Source organism: Colossoma macropomum, unplaced genomic scaffold (assembly GCF_904425465.1).
Source record: "Colossoma macropomum unplaced genomic scaffold, Colossoma_macropomum, whole genome shotgun sequence".
Classification (NCBI taxonomy): domain Eukaryota; kingdom Metazoa; phylum Chordata; class Actinopteri; order Characiformes; family Serrasalmidae; genus Colossoma; species Colossoma macropomum.
The window spans coordinates 3,808,043-3,834,184 of record NW_023494806.1 but is presented as its reverse complement, the minus strand read 5'-3'; positions in this window follow the sequence as shown (position 1 = coordinate 3,834,184).

The window sequence follows — 26,142 nt, the reverse complement described above, 5'->3', positions numbered from 1 at the left end:
TGGGTTTGAGTGGGATTCTGTAGTGCTAGGAAAAACCACAACAGAACGCAACAGAACATGGATAGATCAAATGAACTGAACTGGTCACAGTTCCACAACCCCATATTGAAATAACCTGGTCTTGGGAAAAAGTGTATGACCCCAGTTCACTGAAGGTAAAAAACAAAGCACACCTGCAGAGGCAGATGAAAGCCGATGCTAGCCCGGCTCACTGTAATAAAAATGACAAAGACAGAGAGCTTGAACTGTTGACCCGGGCAGAGGAGGAGCCGCGGGCCGCCGTGTGTTTAGGAGGCTTTGTGGAGCATAACTGGGCGGCGGGGCCGAATATTCACCTCCTAATGGTGAGTGGGTGGGGCAACCGAAGCCTCGGGATACGGGCGAGGATACAGGCGTCAGGTTTTGTTTTACGACTCTCAGGTGTCTGTCAAAAACAGATGAGGGTTTTTGGGCTCATCAACATCCTGTCATTTTAAATCCAACACAAACACGCACGCCCTGAACACTCCCTCAGACGTGCTGACAGATGATCAAAGGGGAGTGATGTGTCACGGACATTACTACACCAGTCTCTTCGAGCTAATTAATAATCTCCAGCTTTTTTATGTGAGTTAAACTGTCACTTTGTGGTTGAGTCAAAAAGTCAGGGATTTGTTCGCCCTATTGATGTTGCACTGCTGGTAATTTAGTTCAGGACTGCAACAGTCACAAGTTTATTCTAAATTCTATTATTCCAATGTTTATTATAATTATTCAGTACCTACTATGATGATTCAGTACCTACTATAACTATTTAGTACCTACTATAATTATTCAGTGTCTACAATAACTATTTAGTACCTACTATATTTAGTACCTACTATAATGATTCAGTACCTACTATAATTATTCAGTGCAACCACAGGTAGAGAGAGAGGGAGAGAGAGAGAGAGAGAGAGAGAGAATAAGAGAGAGAGAGAGAAAATGACAGAGGTAGAGAGAGAGAGAGAGAGAGAGAGAATGACAGAGGTAGAGAGAGAGAGAGAAAGAAAAAGAGAGAGAGAGAGAGAGAATAAGAGAGAGAGAGAAAGAGAAAGAGAGAGAGAGAAAATGACAGAGGTAGAGAGAGCGAGAGAGAATGACAGAGGTAGAGAGAGAGAGAAAGAGAGAGAGAAAATGACAGAGGTAGAGAGAGAGAGAGAGAGAATGACAGAGGTAGAGAGAGAGAGAAAGAGAGAGAAAATGACAGAGGTAGAGAGAGAGAGAGAAAGAGAGAGAGAGAGAATGACAGAGGTAGAGAAAGAGAGAGAGAGAGAGAATGACAGAGGTAGAGAGAGAGAGAGAGAGAATGACAGAGGTAGAGAGAGAGAGAGAAAGGTAGAGAGAGAAGTGAAACTGCTTGAACTCTCCTTCAGTCAACACTTGCTGTGTTTGGTCTGTCATTATAAACGTCGAGCGTCACTCATCGCCTGCAGCAGCTCCTTAACTCCTGTGTAAACCCATAAAACATCGACAGCGCTGGACTCGTATGTTTCTCAGGGTTAAGAGTGCCGATCTGATCTGCTCGTCTGAGCCGGCGTGTTGTCTCGCGCTGCGTAAACCTGCTCTTCGCGCTCTGACAGGTGAGGCCCACCTGTCAGCCACATCATTACACTGCAGACAGCCGCCGTTATGACTTCATTCTTCAGCCTCTCACAGCAGATCCGGCCTGCTGCTCTAACGTCAGCTCTGATTTGGCTGAGTGGAGCTGCACTTGGCTCGAGATGACCTTCCGATTCCTGAGATCCTGACTTTTTGGTTTTAGTCCAGCAAGATTGTTCTCTCTCTGAAAATAAGAAGCAATAAACAGGCAAAATTAAACGTAAAGCCCCTGTGGGATCAGGCACAACATTTCCCAAAACTGGGCTGGAAGTAAAGACACACTGCAAAATTGATTTTTCATGTCTGGAATGTTATTATTTTTAGATATTTTTTGATTGTTTTGAATATTTCTATGTAGTAAATCTTGATGATCTTATTCTTTTAGCAAATAGTATCATTTTGATTGTTGCTATAAATAATGCAAAGATCAAGTAAATAAAGTAAACTTATTTGCTAATTATAGGACAATTTCACAAGAAAAAATACTAGAAATAAGTTAAAAATGCTCATAATATTCTTATAATGGGACGTATTAAATACATTATCAATGTATTATCAAAGCATTCTCAGGATAAGTGAGTTCAGAGTGGGGTCATGTGTGTAGTGGGCTGTATATGCATGTATTTGGTGCACAGCTGCATGCAAAAGCTTACAAAAATGACGTTTTATTGGTTTTCTTAATCAAAAGAAGTCAATACATCCCCTTCAGAGAACACACTTATGATCTGAACACTCAAAGGAAAATAAGTTAAAAAAAAATAGGAGTTTCCAAAACTGGAGTTCAAAAAATGATTAAACGCTACAGAGAAAATGTGGCTCCTAACAACCACCTGGAAGACCTGCTAGACACCAAAACTGGCCCCATCAGATAAACAGCGCTGAAATGCTTTCATCTCTGAGAGGGAGGAGAAAATCAAGCTGCTTCAGATCTGAAAACATCCACAGGTGTTTCTGTCCATCCTTCCACTGTGAGAAGACGACTCAGCGCTGTGGGTCTGAAAGGATGTGTAGCTGTCAAGAAGAACCTCACTGAGAAAAGGAGACGGACACATCAAACAAAGAAGCTGAACAATGGACTGACCACCCCAGAGTCCAGACCTCAACACCACTGAATCGGTTTGATTACTTCAGAAAATGATCAACCAGCTTCTAAGACTGAACTTTGGAGGTGAGTCTGCAGATTCTTTGAGGAGCTGAAAGTGAGTCTCCTGAAAGGAATGAACACTGTAATAAAGGTAAACAGTAACACTCACACAGCTGAGATTAGATTTAGCTGTTGGGGCTTCTGGGTAAATCTCTGTTAAATATTTGTTTTCTGCCTTTCGACCTTGAACTTAATTACCGTTTTGACTGGAAATTAAATAAATGAAGGGTGGCATTGTTGTTCTATTGTCACAAGCTTGACATAGTAACAATAGAAGAACCTTAACTTTCAAAAAGGTTCTATATAGAACCATATATATCACATTCTCCAGAGCCATTTCACCATGCAAAGAACCACTTAAGCATGAAATGATTCTATATAGAACTCATGGCTCTAAATAGAATCATTCCCTTTACTAAATGTACTTTAGTACTACTATTTTTTAAGAGTGTAGAAAAAGGGAGATGGAAGAACTTTTGTGAAATTTTCTCAAAATATTGACTTAGTATATCAAAATAATGACTTATTTTCTTAAAATATTGATTTAGTATGTCAAAATAATCACTTATTGTCTTGAAATATTGATTTAATACCTTGAAGTAATTACTTAGTCTTTCTAAATATTTACTCAGTATTTTGAAATATTGACTTAGTATGTCCAAATAATGACTTATTTTCTTAAAACGGTTCCCAACACCACCACTGTAAACTGTAAAAAAAATCTGATTGTGTTTCTCTGCAATGAATCATTTCACGTCAAACCATTCTGAATGACTTTGTTTACAGCTCAACAGCTGAATTACAGAGAAATGTTTTGAAAAATTGAGGGAAATTCCCCTTTAATATATACTTAACATATTGACTTAGTATATCAAAATCGTCAAAAGACTGGCTTAGTATGCCAAAATAATGAGCTATTTTCTCAAAAGATTGACCTAGTATGTCAAAATAATGACTTATTTTCTCAAAAGATTGACTTAGTATGTCAAAATAATGAGTTATTTTCTCAAAAGAGTGACTTAGTATGTCAAAATAATGACTTATTTTCTCAAAAGATTGACTTAGTATGTCAAAATAATGACTTATTTTCTTAAAAGATTGACTTAGTATGTCAAAATAATGACTTTTCTCAAAAGATTGACTTAGTACGTCAAAATGAGTTATTTTCTCAAACGATTGACTTAGTATGTCAAAATAATGAGTTATTTTATCAAAAGATTGACTTAGTATGTCAAAATAATGAGTTATTTTATCAAAAGATTGACTTAGTATGTCAAAATAATGACTTTTTTCTCAAAAGATTGACTTAGTATGTCAAAATAATGACTTATTTTCTCAAAAGATTGACTTAGTATGTCAAAATAATGACTTATTTTCTTAAAAGTTTGACCTAGTATGTCAAAATAATGACTTATTTTCTCAAAAGATTGACTTAGTATGTCAAAATAATGAGTTATTTTCTCAAAAGATTGACTTAGTATGTCAAAATAATGACTTTTTTCTCAAAAGATTGACTTAGTATGTCAAAATAATGACTTCTCTAAAGATTGGCTTAGTATGTCAAAATAATGACTTATTTTCTCAAAAGATTGACTTAGTATATCAAAATAATGACTTTTTTCTCAAAAGATTGACTTAGTATGTCAAAATAATGACGTATTTTCTGAAAAGATTGACTTAGTATATCAAAATAATGACTTTTTTCTCAAAAGATTGACTTAGTATGTCAAAATAATGACTTCTCTAAAGATTGGCTTAGTTTGTCAAAATAATGACTTTTCTCAAAACATTGACTTAGTATATCAAAATAATGAGCTATTTTCTCAAAAGATTGACTTAGTATGTCAAAATGAGTTATTTTCTTGAAAAATTGGCTTAGTATGTCAAAATAATGACTTTTTCTCAAAAAATTGGCTATGTCAAAATAATGACTTAAAAGATTGACAGTATGTCAAAATAATGTATTTTCCTAACATATTGACATAGTATGTCAAAATAATGACTTACTTTCTTGAAATATTGACTTAATTTCTTGAAATAATAACTATTTTCTTGGGACTTTGAGATACTATGTCAAAACAATAATTATTTTAATGTATCATTATTATCAGATTCCAATTCATAATTTTGAAATGGAAAGTCAACATTTCAAGATAATAAGAAAAAAAAAGGGAATTCCTTTTTAAGGTCAAAATATGTCATTAACATCATAAAACATCGTCTTTCTCTCGCTTCTTTTCTTTGATCAATATTAAACATTTGATTCATGACCAAATTCACTTACATAAAAAAGTGTTTTAGGCAGCTTTTCAGTCTCTCTTCATAAACTAAATTGAGTTGGGAATCCCTCACAAAGCACAATATACCCACCTATCCAGACCACCACACCACTGGGAGGGGGGCAGAAAGGTGTGGGTGGAAAAGAAGGAGTTTTTAAAGCACCCCAGAGGAGGAGAAGGAGGAGAAATAAAAAAGGACAGAGAAAGAGAGCAGAAAGAACGGAGGGAGGGCCGTAACAACTGGGGAAAAGCTCCTTTCATGTCCGGCCTTGAAGTGGGCTCCTAACAGCTGTTTGGGCCTACAGATGACTGATGGCCATTTCCTGTTGGAGATGTTTAAAGGCCAGGCCTCCCCTTTAAAAAAGGCCTGCTAACCCTGTGCCTTTAAGCCTGGGGGCGTTTGCCTATGCATGGCCGTATCAGAGCCTAGCGCTTTACCATAACAGTGGGCAAACAAAAGCATGAAAGGAACACCTACACATCCGGAGACAAGGGCTCTGATCCTGCAAGTCATACAAGCAGTGAAGTCCAGTTTACTAGCCTGAGGCCATTCATGGGAGGGGGAAGGGGGGGGGGTGTAGAAGCTTTTACTAGGCCAACGTTTAATTGGCCAAAGAGAAAAGCAGCTCTTATGATTTCAGTGTTCAGTCGCCATGTTTGTGCTCTGTAAGGCCACCTGAGCGTCGAAGTGTAGTGGATGAGATTTTAGCGCTAAACACTAAAACCGCAGATTTTTCCTAAACCAACATTAAATCCAGATCAAAAGGGACTGACAAAATAATGACTAACTGATTGAGTAAGTATTGATTTAGCATTTCAAAATAAAGACTTATTTTCTCTAAATATTGACGTAGTATGTCAAATTAATGAGTTATTTTCTTGAGAATCGACTTAATATCATGAAATAGTATGTCAAAACTTAGTATGTCAAAATAATGCCTTTCTTTCTCAAACAATTGGCTTAGTATGTCAAAAATAATGACTTATTTTCTTGAAATATTGACTTGATCAAAATAATGACTCATTTTCTCAAAATATTGACTTAGTATGTCAAAATAATGACTTATTTTCTAGAAACATTGACTTAATACCTTGAAATAATTACTTATTATTTCTAAATATTGATTTAGTATTTTAAAGTATTGACTTAGTATGTCAAAATAATTGCTCATGTTCTCAAAATATTGACTTTGTACATCAAAATAATGATTCATTTTGTCAAAACATTAACTTAGTATGTCAAATTAATGACTTATTTTCTCAAAATATTGACTTAACATGTCAAAACAATTACTTTTTTTCTGGAATTATTGACTTAATATCTTGAAATAATTACTTATTTTTTCTAAATATTAATTCAGTATTTTGAAATATTGACTTTGCATGTCAAAATAATGTATTTTTAAAAAATATTTACTTAGTATGTGAAAATAATGACATTTTCTTGAAATATTGACTTAACACTTGACATAGTAGTCCATATTAACACCACGTAAAACGTGTGCTTTATGAATGTTGATTTGAACGTTCATGAACATGTTATGAAGCATTTATGTAAGATGTTATGAATGTGGCAAAATAATGACTTTTTTTTCAAGATATAGACTTAATATGTAATGAGTCGTTTCTTGGGACTTTGATACTATGTCAAAACAATATGTTATTCAATTTCAAGAAAGTAAGTAAATATTTTGGAATAATAAGTCATTATTACAAGATAAGTCATTATTTTGAGATGCTAAGTCAATATTTGGAAAATAGAGAATGTTCATGAACATGATATGAAGCATTTATGTAAGATGTTATGAATGCGTTATGTAGACACCCTTCAAGTAAAGTGTTACCGATATTTCTTTCATTTTGTTATTGTTGTTTTGATATTTGTGGAACTGAAGGTCTGGTTCTAATTCACCACAGATGTTTTGGTTCTGTGTTTAGTGGAAAGTTTTAAAATCATATCTTTGCTGCTCGCATGAATATGTTTCAGTGCTTTGGCTACAGTGTGGTGCCATTTTGTGGCTGAGAGCCGGACCGTCCCTCTGAGAGAGAGAGAGAGAGAGAGAGAGAGAGAGAGAGAGAGCGATGTAAGAGAACCCGAGTGGGAGCGGCCGCAGAAAGAAGAATGCGTACATGCAGATCAGTGTTTAATTAGGTGCGTGTGACTGATGAGGTGTGGGCTGTGGAGCTGGAGGCCGGAGCTGAAGGTCTTCTCCAGAAATAATAAGCGTCTGAAAGAAGGAGGACAGGACAGGTTTACGGCGTGTGAGTGACATGAGAGAACAGCGCTGAGGATGAAGAAAAGCAGAACGTTCCTCATGAAAACACCACAGACTGAATCAGCATTCATGCATTGAACACTCGCTCTGCTTTACAGAACCAGTTCTAACATACAGAACCAAGAAAATATTTACAGCTTTTGTAGTGGAACCAAACAAAAACAGTTCTAACCGACAGAACCGACATAATATTTCCAGCTTTTGTAGTAGAACCAGAGTAAAACAGTTGTACCCACAGAACCGACAAAATACTTCCAACTTTTGTAGTAGAACCAGAGAAAAACAGTTCTAACCAACAGAACCAACTAAATACTCCTGACTTTGTAGTAGAACCAAAGGAAAACAGTTCTAACTGACAGAACTGACAACTTTTGCTACCTACACTCTTAAATATAAAAGTTCCTTAGTGGTTCTTGGCTTCGATGTACAGTTCTAGGAAAAACCTAAACTTTCATATTATATATATATATATATATATATATATATAAGATAGATAGATAGATAGATAGACGTGTGTGTGTGTGTGTGTGTGTGTGTGTGTGTGTGTGTTTCCATGTATGGTTTTCCATATACAATTGTGTGCAAAAGTTTGGGCGCCCCTGGTCAAATGCCGTTTTGTTGATTTTCTAAGTGTAAATAAATGACCACGTCCTCTACAGAGACACACCTGTGCACATTTTAACACACAATTACTGTTTTATTTACTGAAATTAAAATATTAGGGGAAAAAATATAATCATTTGATGCTGCCAATAAAGGACATACATTGAATGTAAATTTAAGTCAACACACTGTGCATATTTCATATGGGACCTCCTTACTAGGAACACACGTGTGTGTGTACATAAACATGTTTTCCCTGAACCAAACCAGCTTCTGCTGAAATCGGAAGAGCGAAAGAAATGGAAAACAAACACGGAGAGCCCAACAAAGCTAGGTGCTAAAGGACAAAGAGGATTTGTTTGATAAATTGAAAAGGCAGAGTCTTAGCGAGAAGGAAACGGCGGAGAGTTTAAGCCAGGAACAGAGGCGGAGTGAGTGAGTCATGCAGGTTGACTTAGTGACTCATCTGAGTGTTTTTGTATAATCAGCGCTGAGCGGCTCTAGTCTTGCTCGTCCAAAGCCGTGAGTGATGGGCTGATGAGAGGGTAAATATTTGCGAGTGAGTGTACGTGATGGATTGAAGCTTAAGACATCAAGGCGGTGTTTCCCGAGCCCAGATTAGACCCGGTCCAAGACCAACAGCGGATTCCAGTGGAGCATCCCCACGAAGGGCGCGAGTTAGTCCAAGGCCGAGGCTTAATCTGTGTCTGGGAGGCGGATATTGTAGAGCTGAATGCTATTTTCCTGGCTTAAGGAGTCGGCTCAGGGGTTTAGTAGTGAGGTGGTGCTCAGATCGACCTGTCTGCAATCTCTGAAAAATTCCCCACATGCTATGTAGTTCAGAAATATGGGTTCTGTATAGAACCATCTGCATGCTTAAATGGTTCTTTGCATGGTGAAATTGTTCTTCAGATAGATGGAGGTTATAGAACCGTCTACAGCACATTCTCCATCGATCTGAAGAACAGTTTTATGAAGCCAAGAACCCTTTAATCATTCAAAAGCTTCTCTGAGTGTTCATGGTTTCATATAGAACCATTTTCTTTACTAAAGAACCCTTGAAACACCATCATGGCTGTAGTTTTGAATCCTAGTTAGGTACACCCATAAAAAAATATTCTTCAAGGGCTCTTTAGTAAAGGGAATGGTTCTATATAGGAGGAGCGAGGGGTGAAATGGGATTGGGCCTGAGCCATCACCCCAATAGAAGTTTGAACCCTGTGATGCCGCAGCCATCCGTAAGTGAAAACCCAAGAGGAGAAAATGTCTAAATGAACCGTGTGATGAGAGAGTTACCAGAACTGAAATGCAGAACTAAAAATGTGAGTTAGAACTTTTTACTAAATTAAGAGGTTTAAGTTAAGTGAACTCTGGTGTCCTGAAGCTGAGTTAACACAAGAAAAGCAGTGGAATCAGTTACTGTATGATTTTAAGCTAAGCTGACTGTCCTTTTTAACTATATATATATATATATATATATATATATATATATATATATATATATATATATATATATATATATATATCATTGTCAAAAGAAAACCTCGTATCTCCAAAATGCTAACTTTACAGAAGAAGGAAAAAACCTACTTTACTTTTAATGTAAGTCAATGGAACCAGACTTCTTTCCAAGTCATTTTGGGTCATTTCTTTTAGTCCATTCATCATGAAATTTACATAGAATGTAAAGGGTAACAGGTACTTCCAAATTATTTCAAAAACTGAAAAACATCAAAAATGGAGATACGAGGTTTTCTTCCAACAACGGCGATATATATATATCACAGGGCCAGAGTTGGTGGGACAGAGTTGGTGGAATGACCAAAAAACCTGTTTTCGAACTTTCCACAGGTGAACAGGTAACAGGTGATGCTATCATGATTGGGTATAAAAGGAGCATCCATAGTGGTATCCATAGAAATGGATGGAAACGAACCACCCAAAATGCTTTATTAATTATGGAATTGACCACTTTGTGCTCTATAAACTTTTGTTTTTCTTGTGTTTTTCTTCTCCCTGTCTGGTGAGGCATCCTAAAATCTGGTTTTGGAAAAAGAGTATAAGTGGATACATGCAAAAAAAACACATCTTTGGGAGTCAACAGGTGAAAACAGCCATATAGCGTCATATAGCGACATATAGCGACTCAACACTGTTGTGCGCACAAATCACGCCTGTGTCAGCAATGAGTGACCTTAAAGTCCCTAATTGGGAGGGCTGTCTGGATGTTTTTGGACATGTAGCATCTTACTTAATGGTCTTTGTTGAACATATCAGCCTACAGAGCATTGTTATTTTTGCAGTATTGAGAAATGTATTGAACCGATACACCATCGTCCTGAATTAGGTGCATCCTGTCACCCCAAAAATGTACTCTTGCTTTGATCAGCAGCCGTAACTTCAACTTCTCAGGGCAAATTAGACAGTTTAAGTAAGCTTTCAAATGTGTCCTGTGCACACAGAGCCATGGACTTAAATGCACTCCTCTCACCGAAACAAAAGCAGCCATTGTCCTCCACATGGTGAAGTTATCAGTGGGAGAGGGAGGGGGGAGCCCTCCCCAAACACACTGCCTGATCACGCCACAAATCAGATCGCTGCACATTAGAGAGGAAAACTTATACAGACTTCAAACGGTGTTTAGTTCTCCTTCGCTGGTGTGCTGTTGGAGCAGGAGTTTGGCCGTAAACTGGACACGCCCCATTTCAGAAATATGGCGTCCCCTGCAGTCATTCAGGAGAGGAGAAATGCAGCTGGAATTTGAACTCTGCACTTGTTCTTTCGTTTCTCTCACTACTGAAAAGTGCACACTCACACTCCCGTACTGATGGGTACTCACTCAAAAGAATGAACCAAGAGGGTTTTTTAACTTAAAATCTGAAAATACACTGACCAGGCATAACATTATGACCACCTCCTTGTTTCTACGCTCATTGTCCATTTTGTCAGCTCCACTTACTATATAGGTGCACTTTGTAGTTCTACAGTTACAGACTGTAGTCCATCTGTTTCTCTGCATACTGTTAGCCCCCCTTTACCCTGTTGTGCTGGTACGAGTGGATTAAGCACTTTGTGGCTGCTTCGTTAAGCGCTGCTTGCTGTTTCTGCTACCGCAGTCTGCGCAGACTGAGAGAAACGAAAGAAATCTGAGTAAGAGTTTACATGCACTGAGAAACCTGATTACTGAGCTAAAATCCAGCCTCTTTATCAGATTTCCTAATCAGATTTTTAGGCTTTAATCCGATCTAAGAAATCTGTGTGCTGTTTACATGATTGCTGCAGCGGTTTTGGAAAGTAGTGATGAAGTTAATGGAGCATTTTGATATAAAACATATCGCTGTTGTCAGAAGAAAACCTCGTATCTCCAAAATGGTAACTTTACAGGAAAAGGAAAAAACATACGGTAACACTTTCTATGAATGTCACATTTGTAAGCATCTATAAACACATTTATAACATGTTATAATGTATTCATAAGGCATTATAAACATGGTTATAAATATTTATAAAAAAGAATTACACTGAATTACATTTTATAGCCATGTTTATTATACATTTTGAATTGTTAATATAATGCATTATAAATAGTGTTAATAACATGTTATATTGTCAGTGCCAAAGAAGTCAGTCCCAGCTTGGAGAGCGTAAAGTAAAGACAAATACCAAGCTAACGGTGGTGAACATTACCTTTCCCACATTGGGTAAAACACTGATGGCAGCTCTAGTTTAAACTCTGACATTTGAAGCCTGTAATGTGCTTTACTGTGAATGTTTTAGTGTTTCAGTAAATCCTTCAGTAAATACTTCAACTTGAAGCCTCACTCTGAACACTGGAGGAGGCTTTAGTACAGTACGCTTCACTTTACTTAGAGCGGACAAATACAACTTATGAGCTCTTATAATTTGTTATGAACAGTACTTATAATGCATTATGTTAACAATTCATAATGCATAATAAACATGGCTATAACATATAATGCATTTTTATAAATATTTATAGCTATGTTTATAATGTCTTATGAATGCATTATAACATGTTATGAATGTGTTTATAGATGCTTACAAAGGTGACATTCATAGAAAGTGTTACCATATGTTTTTTCCTTTTCCTGTAAAGTTACCATTTTACACTCTTAATGTAAGTCAATGGAACCAGAATTTTTTCCAAGTAATTTTGGGCCATTTCTTTTGGTCCATTCATCATGAAATTTACACACAATGTAAAGGACAACAGGCATTTTCAAATCACGTCAAAAACTGAAAAACGTCAAAAATTGAGCTACGAGGTTTTCTTCCGACAACAGCGATATGAGTATCTGTAACAGTTCCCTTTGAGGGGTGGGAGGAGTGAGGACACCGGGGGCAGGTGTGGAGATGGAGAGCTTTTCTTTTAATATATGTGACACAAAATCAGTCGGCTTTTCAGCCCACATACAAACTGAAACAACACGCTTGCGAGTACTTTTAAGTCTCGTCTTTCCTTTTGATCAGCTTAGCTCTGTTCTCCCGTCTCCGATGGCCTTCTCTCTGGGCTCTGCCACCTACTGAGGAAAGAGATGGCTCTAAGTAGGCTGGCAGAAACAAGGCACAGGTGAATGTCATCAGCTACTTAGCCTGCTGGTTCAGCCCAAACGGAAGCGCCAGAATGTAACTGTGGTACCATTTAAGGTGGAACAGGAAAATTTGAACAAGAAGCTGGTGAATATCTGACTTCAGCTTCATATCACTGAAGAATTAGGGGTGTGTGATAATAAATAATTGCCCCCCTCTTTGAAGGCATATGATGCCCTAAGTGTAACTAAAGCCCAGCAGTGAGGAGCTGAACTTTACCCTCCTCTGCTGTCACTGCAGACTGGCAGGGTCGCCTACAGAGCAGCGCTAGTAGCTGTTAATGAAGTAATGCTCTTTTTATTTGAGGGTCCCATTTCATAAGATTTCAACTACTACCCCTTGTAACTCCGTTCCAAGGGGTTAGAGTGACACCCGAAAACAAAGGGTAGGGGTAAAAATAGGAAATGGGACTGGGCCTAAGATACACACAATTCAAGAAAATGCCCTCAGAGCCCAGAGGGTTAAGACTGCATTGCTCCAATCTGCTGAAAGTTTTGCTCTTCTTCGTAATGCTGTTCAAATTCCCTCCGACAGAAAAACAATCAAGTGATTATGATTTTGAGCGCTGGAGGAAAAAAGGCTCACGCAGAAGCATCTGTCAGCAGTGAGAGACCGTTTTCCTCTCAGACGCGGCGCTCAGGGCTGCGGGCCAAAGTGACTGCAGTGAAATATCTCCTCAGCTCACTCGAGCTACGGATACGGCCCAGCCATCCATCCCGCCTGCCTGTCTGTGTCTCTCACATAAAGACAGAGAGAGAAATAACAACCAACACCAAAACCTACAGCTGATACAGAACCAGTGACATTCACTCAACTCCACACCTGCTTTAGTCAGAGACAGAGAGAGAGATGATGATGATGATGATGATGATGATGACGACGATGAGAGAGAAAGGGGAAAGAGAAAAGGAGGAAAAGAAGGAGAGAGCAAGACAGAGAGGAGAAAAGAGAGAGGTAAAAGGAGGGAAGGAGAGAGAGAGAAAGGAGAGTAAAAAATGGAGGGACAGAGAAACAGAGAGAGAGACAAATGAGAAGCATGAGGAAAAGAAAGAGACATGAAGTAAAAGGAGGAGAGAGACAAATGAGAAAAAAGAGAGATCATGAAGAGAGAGGGAAAGAAAGAGAGAGGTAAAGGAGAGAGAAAAGGGAAAGAGGGAGAAAGAGAAAAGAGGGAGACAAAAAGGAGGAAGAGAGAACAAAAAAGTGCAAAAGGAGATAAAGAAAGGAGGAAAAGAAAGAGGTAAAAGAGAAAAAGAAAGAAGTGAGAAGAAGGAGAGAGAGACAATCAGAAGAGAAGGAGAAAGAAAGAGAGCAGTGATGATGATGAGAAAGGGAAAGAAAGAGAGATTTCAGGTCCAGTCCAGGTTCCACTGCAGTGGCCGTCAGCCTGGGAAAGACTGAACCCTATAAAAGGTTATTAGTTGCCAAAAGAGAAAGAGACACATAGACGGAGAGAGAGAGAGAGAGAGAGAGAGAGAGAGAGAGAGAGACAATCTGCTCGTACAAAACCTGCCAGAAGGTTACACTGTCTGTGTGTCATAAATTACCCACGACAGCCCACCAGAACGGGGGCTGCACAGAAGGAGAGAGAGAGAGAGAGAGAGGGAGGGAGAATGAGAAATGAGAGAAAGAGCAAGAGAGGGGAGAGAAAAAAGTGAGAGAGAGAGATATAAAGAGCAAGAGGAGAGAGAAAGCGAGAGAAAAGAAATCTAGAGAGAGAGAAGGAGAGAAAAAGGGAGGAAAAACAGAAAGGGTGCAGAAAGAGAGAAGAGGAAAGACAGAGAAAAAGGAATAGGAGAGAAAGAGAGAGAGAGAGAGAAATGAGAGAAAGGGCAAGAGAGGGGAGAGGAAAAAAGTGAAAGAGATAAAAAAAACGAGCACCCAGAGAAGTGAAAGAGAGAAAGAGAACGAAACAGCTAGAGAGAGAGGAAAAACAGAAAAAGTGTAGAGAGAAAAGACAGAGAAAAGGAATAGGAGAGAAAGAGAGAGAGAGAGAGAGGGAGAAAGGAAAATGGTAAGAGTAATAAAAAACAAGCACCCAGAGAACAGACAGAGAGAAACAGCAAAAGGAGAGAGAGGAAGAGAAAGAAAGAGCTAGAGAGAGAGAGAGAGAGAGAGAGAGAGAGAGAGAGAGAGAGAGGTGAGGAAAGACAGAGAAAAAGGAACAGGAGAGAAAGAGAGATAGAAAGAGCTAAAGAGAAAGAGAGCAATTCAGAGAGGGTGTGGAGAGAGAAGAGAAAATGGGAGCAATGGGAGAGAAAGAGAGAGAGGAGGAAGAGCAAGAGAAGGGAGAGGAAAAGAGTGAGAGGTAAAAATGAGCACTCAGAGAAATAAAAGAGAGAAAGAGAAAGAAAGAGCTAGAAGGAGAGCAAGAGAGAGGAAAAGCAGAGAGGGTGTGGAGAGAGGAGAGGAAAGACAGAAAAAGGAATAGGAGAGAGAGAGAGAGAGAGAGAGAGAGAGGAAAAGCAGAGAGGCTGTGGAGAGAGAGAGAGGAGAGAAAAGACAGAAAAAGGAACAAGAGAGAGAGAGAGCTGCAGTTTTTTTCTCGCCCCCACTTGATGAACGAGCCTCAGAACGCAGCAGAGAATCCATCATATCACCTCTAATGGGGCCCCATTTCTCTCGCCATAACTCAGCGTTTAAAAATAGCGAGGGGCGGTGAAATACGGCGCCGTATATCCCTCCGCCTGACACTTTTACGAGTCCTCCCCGCAGTATAAAGGCACTGATTGCTATTTCAAAGTACCGTGTCAGGCCCAGCACTGAGCACAACCAGCTGCTTCAGAGCGAGAGGCAGGGGGAGAGGAAAAAGAGAGAGAGAGTGGGAGAGAGAGAGCGAAAGAGGGAGAATTATGGCCTCTGAGATTTGGGTTATCTTTTCATGGAGTCGTTCGGGGCGGCAGATTTACAGTGTTTGTGCTCGCCGTTATTAAAGCCAAATCCGCGGCCCTGCCGTCGTTCACTCGTTCCCCTGTGCCGGGGCAGCTGAGGAGAATTCCCCCCCTTGACCCCGACCCAAACGGAGCCACTGGGAAAAAAAAAGAAAAACAGCACAAACAACACACAGAAAGATAGGAAAACAGTTTAAGGTGAAAATGTGGTGGTAGCTAATAAAAGTATCAGCAGCCATACTTAAGTTTGGGTTTTTGTCCATTTCTATACGCAACGAATTCACAGTTTTCCAACTTTCTTCAAAGTTTGCTTTTTTAGCTTTGCACCATAGATATGCACACCTAGATGCCGCGTTGGGTCCAGCCAGGCACGTCAATGGCGCCGCCATTTTGGGGCGGTCAACATCACTGCTGGACTGCATTCAGTACCATTACAGAGCAGCAGTTTAAGAAAGTCATGTCACTGGTGTCACCGCGTAACAAAGAATCTCTTATTTTGAAGTAAAAGTCACACTGATGACATCACTCGACTTCCTTTTACCTGTTTTCCGAGGATCTATGAAGAAAAGCACATGGTGAGTCCACTGTGTCTTTCAGTTATCAGAGATTTTCTCATTCAGCTCATGATTCCATATGAAGCTTTTAGCTGAAGTCACTGGTGTGACCAACTTTATAAAAAATAGAATACAAATGGATTAAATTATGTATTTTAGTGGATATTCCATGATTGACAACATGTGGTTTGATGCTCTGTAAAAATGCATTGTTCATTAAAAATGTCTCTGGTGTTTCCTTTCTTATGTGTAACACCAATGAGGATCGGTAACACCAGTGACACCTATGGACAGATAGAAAAGTGGACGTTTCTGTAGAATGACCTGTTTAATAACGAACTGGTTATGTTTTTTGTGCAATTAATGTATCGTTGTTTTTTTGGAACGTTTATACTCACTGTTGTGTGTGAGTGATAAGAGAGTCACGATGGAAAAATATGTAATTTCATTACATTAATAAAAATATCCTAAGCAATTTTCACTCCGTTGGCGTAATGGCCACTAGGGGGCCTGCAGAAAGAAACACATTTTGGCTGTTCAAATACATTTAGATGTAGAAGGAAAATTGGGCGAATGTGATGTTTGTTCCAGATGCTGGTGTCCATCTTGTCCGCTCTTCCTCTGCTGTCCTTCCGAATGCTGTCTATAACTTTTAAGAGGCTGCGAAAGGAGCATAAACCGTAAACCTGGCCGTGTAGCGTTGCGAACGCTTCCCGCTGTAAACTCAGCTCAGATACACACGTGTGTGTTTGTGTTTGAGTATGGAAACTAGTGAGCAGTGCGCTGTGCTGATGGCTGATAGCGATGATGAGAAGCACAGCAGAGCCGTAAAGTCTGTAGACGCATCTCTGACCTTGACTTTTATTAGCACCCATATTTATGTTCTGCTTTAAATGAAGCATTTATTTCTCCTCCGTGTAGTTTGAGCTATATATGCCTGTCAGCTTCACACACTGGGAACGTCTTCCAGACTCTCTCCCTCTCTCTCTCTCTCTCTCTCTCTCTCTCTCTCTCTCTGTCTCTCTCTCTCTCTCTGTCTCTCTCTCTTTCCCTCTCTCTCTCTCTCTGTTTCTCTCCCCCCCTCTCTCTCTCTCTCGCTGTCTCTATCACTCTGTCTCTCTCTCTCTATCTCCCTCTCTCTCTCTCTCTGTCTCTCTCTTTCCTTCTCTCTCTCTCTTTCCTCTCTCTATCTCTCTTTCCCTCTCTCTCTCTCTTTCTCTTTCTCTCTCTCTCTCTCTCTCTCCCTCTCCCTCTTTCTCCCTCTCTCTCCCTCTCTGTCATTCTCTCTCTCTCTGTGTTCTTCTTTATCTCCTCTCTTTTTCTTTTTATCGCTCTTCTTTTTTATCCTTTTTTCTCTCTCTCATCTCTCTCCTTTCTCTTTTCTTTTTCCTTCTCTCTGTCTCACACTTTACCCCCTCTCTTTCTCTCTCTCTATTTTACCGCTTTCTCGTTTTCTCTTTTTGTTTACCACTTTTTCTTTTTCTCTTTCTCTCTAATACCTTCTTTCTCTTTTCTTGTTCCCTTTTGCTGTTTACCTCTTTACCTCCTCCGCTCTCTGTCTCTTTCTCCTCTGCTCTCTTTCTCTCCCTGACACCCTCTTACCCCTTTTTTGTTTCCCCTTCTTCACTTTTTCTCCCTCAATGCTCTTTCTCTGTTCTCTCTCTTTTCTTTCTTTCACTCTCTGTGTTCTTTTTCTTTGCTTTTTCTTTTTTTCTCTCCATGTACTATCTCTCTTCTTCCTCTTTCCTTTTTCCCTCTCTGCTTTTCTCTCTCCTCTCTCTCTCTCTCTCTCTCTCTCTCTCTCTCTCTCTCTCTCTCTCTCTCTATTAAACTCTGAGCTGGCTCTCTGCCACAGCTCTATCATTTATCTCAGCTCAGTCCAGACAGAATTATTGTTGTGTAAATCTTGAAGCCTTTTAGAAGATCAAAGTTCCAAAACATAAATCACACAAATCACATAAATCACATCTGACTGCAAATCCAAAACTCACACACGCACATGTGTGCAGATATGAGGGAGGTTACTCTCCTGTACTTTTCTCAGCCTCCTCCCTTTCCCTGGTGCACTTCTTTCTCTTTTTATTTCTTGCTTTTTTGTTTTTCACTGAAAAACAGCTTATTTACATCCCTCCCTTTAATACAGACGGAAAAAAAGTCTTTAATTCCTTATTTTAATCTACTCTGTTCCTACAGTGGGGTGATCTGTGTAACAAAGCCAGAAAGCCTTAGTTTTGTATTTAGTTTGTGTCATAAACTCGGGGAGAGCGGGGAATATGGAATCACTCCAGCTGGTTTCCTGATACCTTTAATCTGCAGCAAGAAACCGTCAAACACTAAAAAGTGGCGAAGCTGAAGTCTCTCACTCACCAGCTTCTTGTTTGAATTTTCCCATTCCACCTCAAAAGTTGAGAGACATTTTACAAGAAACTGTTCCACACTTGTGGAAAAGCGTTAGTGTGTGTTGTGCTGGTACGAGTGGATCAGACACAGCAGTGCTGCTGGAGTTTTTAAACACTGTGTCCACTCACTGTCCACTCTATTAGACACTCCTACCTTGTCGGTCCACCTTGTAGATGTAAAGTCAGAGACGATAGGTCATCTGCTGCTGCACAGTTTGTGTTGGTCATCCTCTAGTCCTTCATCAGTGGTCGCAGGACGCTGCCCACAGGATGCTGTGGACTATTCTCAGTCCAGCAGCAACACTGAGGTGTTTAAAAACTCCAGCAGCACTGCTGTGTCTGATCCACTCAGACCAGCGCAACACACACGAACACACCACCACCACATCAGTGTTACTGCAGTGCTGAGAATGATCCACTACCCAAATAGTACCTGCTCTGTGAGGGTCCATGGGGGTCCTGACCACTGAAGAACAGGGTAAAAGGGGGCTAACAAAGTATGCAGAGAAACAGATGGACTACAGTCTGTAACTGTAGAACTACAAAGTGCACCTATATAGTAAGTGGAGCTGATAAAATGGACAATGAGTGTAGAAACAAGGAGGTGGTCATAATGTTGCCTGATTGGTGTGTATTAAATAACAAAAACAGGTCTTCACTGTAGCTACAGTTGCTGCACCATGCAGCCCCTATCATAGAGCTTTTCTCTGAGCTGCTCTGCTACTTATCAGGTTGAAGTGCAGCTGTTTTGGAACTATTTTGGCTTAAAGAGTGTAAAACCTGTCGACAGATGTCTCTCTGTAATGGCAGCAGTGATTGACGCACCAGAGCACATTTCCATGAGATTTTGTTGCCTTCTGGATTCGTGTCCGTCTTCCTCCACGACAGGAGATTTAGCTGTTCAGAAGAAAAGGACTATGAAGAAAAACATGTTTTGGGGGCATTTTCAAGTGAAGCTTTATGACAGCAGTGAGGCGTGTTGTGCTTATGCATCAGTGTGTGTGTGTGTGTGTGTATGTGCCAGACCTTGTGTCTGCTGGCCGATTCTATCAGCGAACAAGCCTGGTTAGCGGCGGCGAGAGACAAAATAAAAAGCATGCGGGGTTAGCGATAAAACTCAGGGATTAGCTGGTATTTGCCTGCCTCTGCAGTGATGTGCTATCAAAACAGATTTAGCGGAAATGATTTGACAGTAAGGAGAGTGACGGAAAGAAGACAGCGGCGGATGGAATAGACGTGGTGAAGTGTCGGAGCGGCAGTTAGATTAAAGTGTGTGTGTGTGTGTGTGTGTGTGTGTGTGTTTGGTTTTGTACATTTTCAAGAGAAAAAAACAAAAACAACTTAACACGCCCGACTTTGTAAACCGATTTTTACAAAAATAAACATAATACATATGGGTCCATATTCATATTATATGCAGGTACCTACATGTGTATAATATAAAAGGACCATAGTATTGTTATTACATACATATTACACATATGGGACATTATCTTTGCATATAATATTACTACATATAGGCACTTACACATATACCGATGGGACATATAGGCACTTATATGTATGATACAAATATCGCATAGCATTGTTGCATATAGGTACTTATATATATTTAACATTTGGGACATTATTATTGCATATAGATGTTTACATACATAATACATATGGGACATTTTTGTAATTGCATAAAGAAACTAACATATATAATACAAATGGAGCACAGTATTTTTATATATAGGTGCTTACATATATATTGTACATGGGATCATTGCCTATAAGAACTTACATATATGTAATAAAAATTGGGCACAGTATTATTATCTATAGACACTTACACATATATAATGCAAAAGGGACATTTTTGTTATTACATATAGACACTTACACATATATAATGCATAAGGGACATTATTATGGTGTATAGGCATTTACATATAAAATATATGGGACATTTTATATGTAAATGCCTATACACCATAATAATGTCCCATATTTATTACATATATGTAAGTACCTATATATATATGTTGTCAGAAGAAAACCTTGTATCTCCAAAATGATAACTTCACAGGAGAAGGAAAAAACTTACTTTACTTCTAACGTAAGTCAATGGAACCAGACTTTTTCGGACACTTCATTTGGTCCATTCTTCATGAAATTTACACACTATGTAAAGAACAACGGGCATTTTATGTCAAATATAAATTAAAAATTATGTCAAAAACAAGAAAAAGGTCAAAAAAGGAGGTACAGGGTTTTCAAAGCAGCAATATATAAGCATGACTGTATGTCCTGTCGCTGTATAAAAACAGGTTTATAGAGAGAGGGAGTATTTGGTCTTTTCTCTGGTATATATGCTCCATTGGTCTCAGTCTGAAGAGTAAATATGCTGGAATGATTGCAGCTGTCAGGAGGGGCGATTGTATATGTGTGTGTACACAGAGATGTTTGTGATGTGTGAAGGCCGTCTGGAGAAGTTCTCCGACTTGAGTGAGCGCTTCAGATGCAGCAGCTGATAGCAGGTTTAAGACGTGATAATGTCTGTTAGCTCAGTGAAGTCTAACACAAACACGGACTGGCACCGACAGAAACACACAAGGCTTTTCTCTGTCGTTCTGAAAACTCGGTGAATAGGCTTTACTTACGTCTCATTTACTTCATCTCTCACTTGTAGCTTTTGTGAGAAGAGGAGAATTTTTATTATGATTCAAGCTTGATGAAAACTTCCTGTTGTGTTATGTTGTTTTGCTCATTTATACACTACAAATTTGTAGACTCCAGCGTTTCTTCTGAAATGAAGGGTATTAATAGTGAGTTTGTCGTCCTTTGCTGCAGTAACAGCCTCTACTCTTCTGGGAAGGCTTTACACTAGATGAGGATTTGATTGTAACTGTAGAACAGACTTGGTTTATATCACAATACCTACATTTAGAGTCAGTTATTCATTCAGCCTAATGAGAAACTGTAGAACAGACTCGGTTTATATCACAATACCTACATTTAGAGTCGGTTACTCATTCAGCCTAATGAGAAACTGTAGAACAGACTCAGTTTATATCACAATACCTACATTTAGAGTCAGTTATTCATTCAGCCTAATGAGAAACTGTAGAACAGACTCAGTTTATATCACAATACCTACATTTAGAGTCAGTTATTCATTCAGCCTAATGAGAAACTGTAGAACAGACTCAGTTTATATCACAATACCTACATTTAGAGTCAGTTATTCATTCAGCCTAATGAGAAACTGTAGATTGTGACCCTAGAGTGTGTTGTTGATTTAAAATTGTACATAACTTGTCAAAAGAGGTTTGTTTTGTATGTGTGTAAAATGTCACAGAGGTAGGATGGATCAATGTTTTTTTAGTTTTGAGCTAAAATTAGCATGAGGGCAAATTTGCTGAGGTACCCACCTGCCAAGTTTCAGGTAGCAGCAACAACACAGTCCAGCTCAGTAGCTCTGCATTTAAACTGGATATTCAACATCATGGAGAAAATCTGACTTTGAGTTTTAGTTTGTTATGTCTACCAAAGTTTAAGCTTGTCTGATAAGAAACGTTTCTTATTGCAGCTAATTTGACTTAACCATTTTATATTACATATGAGAAAAACTTAGCATAATGGGGAATTCCAATGATTTTTAAAATTTCTGCATAATTAAATCATTAAGATTTAAACTAAATCCTTTGTATTTGTGAAATGCTTCATTCTAGAGAAACTTACTGAGTCAGAACTGTTCACAGTGGTGGTGATAGGAACCAGATGTCCACCTCTAAAAGCTCCCTCACAGAAAGATATTACATGAAATTGTTATGAATTGACTGCCTGATGCCTGAGACACTGTTTTTGTATAGTTTCCAGCAGCATTTGGTCTTAAAATCCATTCGTGATGGAGGGATACAGGCAGGGTGTTCTAAGACAAAATAGGCCTTAAAGAAATGATTTTTTTTTTCAAATTTATCACTATTGAGCCATCATTAACATTCCATATAAAAACATGGCATTTTTCAAAAGTTCTGCATAATTAGAAAGTTGTTCAGAGTGGTTTGGTGTGAAGTGCTTCATTCTAGAGAAACTTACAGTCAGAATTGTTCACAGTGGTGGTGATAGGAACCAGACGTCCACCTCTAAAAGCTCCCTCGTGGAAAGTTACTACATGAAATGGTTATGAATTCACTGCCTGATGCCTAAGACACTGTTTACAATAGTTCTGTGATGAAGTTTTGACCTAAAACATCTTGTGAATCCATTTATTTTAGTCCGTTCATGGTGGAGGGATACATGCAGGGCGCTGTGAGGCAAAATAGTCCCCAAAGAAAACATATTTTTTCCACTATTTTACCAGTATAAAAACTCAGAAGACTCGTGTAGGTTTGCTGGTGGTTTTGGATAGTAAATAAAATGTCTATATTTGTGTTGTAGTCGTGGCGACCCCTGGTTCCTATCACCACCACTGTAAAGTAATCTGAACCATTTCACACCAAACCACTCGGAATGACTTTGCTCATTGGTGGAATTCCCACTTTCAGCTGTTGCTGCCTTCTGGAAATGTTGGCATGAAATTAAGAAACAGTAAATCTCTATATCCTATATTGTCGCACTATAGGCTGCTACAAGTCATTGAGGCAGGACTGCCTTGTTATATCCCACCTGAGGGATGTCGCAACATCGGACTGGCTGGCTAATGTTAGATTAGCACACATTCTGAGTGCCTTCCAACACCCCCAACATAACGACTGTTCTGAACATGATTAATGGCCTTGACAAACCGTACTACAAACAATGTGCCCGTGTCAGCTTTGACTCATCTGTAGACCGACGCCGTCGCGACTCCCTTCCAGGAGGTATTTTACAGACCTGTAAAAGTCTGTTTCCGTCCCCACGCTTGGGCGAGACGAGACGTGTGAGGTAACCCCCTCTGCTTTAATGTCGTCCCCAAACCAAATGCAGCATTGTGGCGGAGTTCGCACCTCACTGACAGGCTAATATCCTGGTGGGCGGTGGCTTAGAGGAGGTTTTAAAACAGGGGTGCCAGCCACAACGCCTCCGTCCATCAAAGTCACTCATAAAGCTGTGAGCTAAAAACATCAGGGAGGAAGAGGAGGAAGGTTTATGGCACTCAGCTGTTATAACTAGTCAGGGAGGTGACTAACCATGTGTTTAAAATGGCGCCCTGCTCACTGTTCCCTCTACCAGAGAATCAGGAGCTCACTTAGCATGATAACATAGGTAACTGAGTTAAGCCCTTTGTTTGGAATGACACCCCACGCCCTTTTTCAGGGGACAGTCAGGAGCACGTTGTAGCATGCTAATGTAATGCTATCACAGCTAACACTAATTTAAGCCATTAGTTTGACATTACACTGCACTTTTTTGTATGCTAGACAACCAGGAGTACGTTGTAGTATGCTAAAATAATGCTAACAGCGATTTAAGCCTTTTGTATAAAATAATTTTTTTATTTTTGTGCACTGTACAATCAGGAGCACTTTGTAGTAGGCTAACATCATGCTAACAGAGAATTAAGCCTTCTGTTGGAAATTACACTGTCCTATTTTTCTGTGCTGGACAATCAAAAGCACTTTGTAGCATGCTAACAAAATGCTATCAGTCAATTAAGCCTTTTGTTTGGAAGGACACCCCACTCCCTTTTTTCAGTGGACATTCAGGAGCACGTTGTAGCATGCTAACGTAATGTTAACAGCAAATTAAGCCCGTGTTTGAAATTACACTGTCCTATTTTAGTGTGCTGGACAATCAGAAACACTTTGTAGCATGTTAACATTATGCTAACAGTGAAGTCAGCCTTTTCTTTGAAATTATACTTTGCTATTCTTAGGCAGTGGACAGTCGGGAGTACTTTGTAGTACACTAACATAATGCAAACAGTGAATTAATCCTTTTGTTTGAAATAACACTGTGCTACTTTTGTGCACTGTACAATCAGGAGCACTTTGTAGCATGCTAACATTATGCTAACAGCATATTAAGCCTTTTGTTTGAAAATACATTGTACACTGGACAACCAGGAGTAGTTTGTGGTATGCTAACATAAGGATAACAGCAAATTAAGCCTTTTGTTTGAAATTACACTGTGCTGTTCTTGTGCAGTGGACAGTCAGGAGTACTTTGTAGTATGCTAACAAAATGCAAATAGTGAATTAAGCCTTTTGTTTGAAATGTCCCTGTACGTTCTGTGCCCTTTGTTTGGAATGATACCTTAATCCCTTTTTCAGTGGACACTCAGGAGCACACTGTAGCATGCTAACGTAATGCTAACAAAGCTAACACTAATTTAAGCCATTTTGTTTGAAAAGACACTGCGCTTATTTTTGTGCAGTGGACAATCAGTACTTTGTAGCACACTAACATTATGCTAACAGCAAATTAAGCCTTTTGTATGAAATTACACTGTGCTATTTTAGTGTGCTGGACAATCAGGAGCATTCTGTAGCACACCAAAACAATGCTAACACTGAATTAAACCTTCTGTTTGAAATGGCACTGTACTGTTTTAACAGTGGACCATCAAGACCACTTTGTAGCATGCTAACATAATGCTTACAGCAAATTAAGCCTTTTGTTTGAAATTACACTGTGCTATTTTTGTACAGTTGACAGTCAGTAGTACTTTGTAGTATGCCAACGTAATGCTAACAGCGAAGTAAGCCTTGTGTTTAAAATGTGCTGTGCTATAGAGCACACTGTGCTATTTTTGTGCCGTGGATAATCAGGAGTACAACCCCATTTCCAAAAATGTTGGGACGCTGTGCAATATGTAAATAAAAATTTAATTCAATTATGTGCAGATCATTGAAAATTGTACTAAGACAACATGTCAAATGTTTAAACTGAGACATTTTATTGTTTTCTGAAAAATATATGCCCATTTTGAATTTGATGCCAACCTGTTCCAAAAAAGTTGGGACAGAGCTTACACTCTGTAAGCGTTTGGGAACTGAGGAGGCACTGCTGTAGTTTTGAAAGTGGAATATTTTCTCATTCTTGCTTGATACAGGATTTCAGCTGCTCAGCAGTTCAGGGTCTCCTTTGTCTTATTTTTCATTTCACAATGTGCCAAATGTTTTCAGTGGTGACAGGTCTGGACTGCAGGCAGGTCGGTTTAGCACCTGGACCCTTTTAATACGGAGCAGTGCTGCTGTAATACATGCAGAATGTGGTTTGACACTGTCATGCTGAAATAATCAAGGCCTTCCATGAAAAAGACGTCGTCTGGATGGCAGCATATGTTGCCAAAACATGTATATATCGTTCAGCATTAATGGTGCCTTCACAGATGTGCATGTCACCCATGCCATGTGCACTAATGCCCCCCTATACCATCATGAATACTGGCTTTTGAACTGTGCACTGATAACAAGCTGAGTGGTCTTTAGCCTGGAGGACACAGTGTCCATGATTTCCCAAAAGAATTTCAAATGTTGATTCGTTGGACCACAGGACACTTTTCCACTTCGCCTCAGTCCATTTTAAATGAGCTCAGACCCAGGATGAAAGTTTTACAGTAAATAATACCGTACGTACTTTAAATCAAGCCTGTGATATTAATGATGGAGCTGTTTAGGCTGTTGGCTCTTTTAGCCAGTTAGCTAGCTGACCAGCCTGGTTCTAGTTAAGAACATAAGCTGTCAGCCCCTCAGTTTAAACAGAAAACGGGTTCTTACTTCATCAGTACACTCGGTGATCCATGCGGGCAGCATTAGAGTCAAAGATCATTCCATTCTTCTGCTTATACTTCTGC